This window comes from Microtus ochrogaster, chromosome 2 (assembly GCF_000317375.1).
Source record: "Microtus ochrogaster isolate Prairie Vole_2 chromosome 2, MicOch1.0, whole genome shotgun sequence".
NCBI classification, from domain to species: Eukaryota; Metazoa; Chordata; class Mammalia; order Rodentia; family Cricetidae; genus Microtus; species Microtus ochrogaster.
The window spans coordinates 5,445,315-5,446,294 of record NC_022010.1 but is presented as its reverse complement, the minus strand read 5'-3'; positions in this window follow the sequence as shown (position 1 = coordinate 5,446,294).

Genomic DNA, 980 nt, shown 5'->3' with positions numbered 1-980 from the left:
CGCGCACGCTGGCCACGCCCCGCTGCCGACCCCGAGCACGCCCAGTCCCGCGGGGGGCGACCCATGGGCGTGGTGGTGGCGCCCCCTTGCGGCTGAGTGGACTGGAGGCGTCTCCAGGCCGTAACCCCTGAGTTCAGTCCGACTGTCCGATAGACCTTCAGACCGAGGTGCAAAAGTGTCGGTGTCGCTCGGTCAGAATCGGATTTGTCCACCTGTGCATCTGAGTCCCGGTAGGCCACCTCCCAGGAGGATTAAATAGGCAATACCTGGAGCCTTGGGACGTTCCTTGGTTTGCCCTCTGGACGGTGGCGGTGCGGGTCACTACTCTGCTGTGACCCGATGTAGTTTTTCTGAGGCAGGGTCTCTTTGTAGCTCCAGTCGTCCTGGAACTTGTGACCTTTGTACCCGGGCACCCTGACTGCTGAGATTAGAGTTGTCTGCGACAAATTCTGGCTCCAGATTCAGTACCTTGAAGGTTATGAAACCTTTAATTTTACCGTGTTTCCCCCTTAACCCGTTCTAGAAACCTCCCAAATTCTGCATAGGGCAGAGATACCTAACATTACAGCAAAGCGAAAACCACAAAAAAAAGCCATCTCCAGAGCATGGCAAAGTTGCCCGGGGGCTCTGGTCCCCTATGCTTAGAAATGGTGATAAAAACTGAACTGGTATCTGGCATGGTAGTCGAGCCTGCAATCTCAACTAGTCAAGAGACTGAGGCAGGATGACAAAATCGAGGTCAGTCTGGACCCCAGACAGCTTTCCAGACCAACCAGGCAATTTATGGAGACCTGTCTCAAAATTAAAAATTGACAAAAAGGGCTGGAGAAATAGTTCAGTGTTTAAGAGCATTGCCTGCTCTTCCAAAGGTCCTGAGTTCAATTCCCGGCAACCACATCGTGGCTCACAACCATCTGTAATGATGTCTGACGCCCTCTTCTGGCCTCCAGGCATACACACAGACAGAATATTGTATACAT